The 316-nt window shown below is 56.0% G+C and overlaps 1 protein-coding gene across 1 annotated transcript in view; it reads left to right on the top strand.

Moving 5' to 3' along the window:
• The window catches only part of LOC119591519 (sodium channel protein para-like), a gene marked incomplete in the record, with an annotated part of 263120 nt that overhangs the window by 149883 nt on the left and 112921 nt on the right, over positions 1 to 316 (top strand).

Raw genomic sequence — 316 nt, 5'->3', positions numbered from 1 at the left:
GTTCACATACACACACACACCCCTTCTTTTGCCCCCTCTCACCCCTTCACGCACACGCCCCCTCTCACCCCTTCACGCACACGCCCCCTCTCACCCCTTCACGCACACGCCCCCTCCCCTTGGCCCTACTTCACGAGACCAATTTAGGGGCTTTGGTACCACTTGTACATTTCCAGCGTGTATTAGAGAAGCATGATCCGAGCCTGTGACGTCAGAGGTGGAAGGAGGCGCCCAATCGAAGCATCTTTGACACGCAAGTTCCCACCGTATTAACTGGGGCCGTAGCGTCTCTAATTGTCTGCATGATGCTAGATGG

The sequence above is a fragment of the Penaeus monodon genome, chromosome 28 (genome assembly GCF_015228065.2).
Source record: "Penaeus monodon isolate SGIC_2016 chromosome 28, NSTDA_Pmon_1, whole genome shotgun sequence".
NCBI lineage: Eukaryota > Metazoa > Arthropoda > Malacostraca > Decapoda > Penaeidae > Penaeus > Penaeus monodon.
This window is presented reverse-complemented; position numbering and strand designations above follow the sequence as displayed.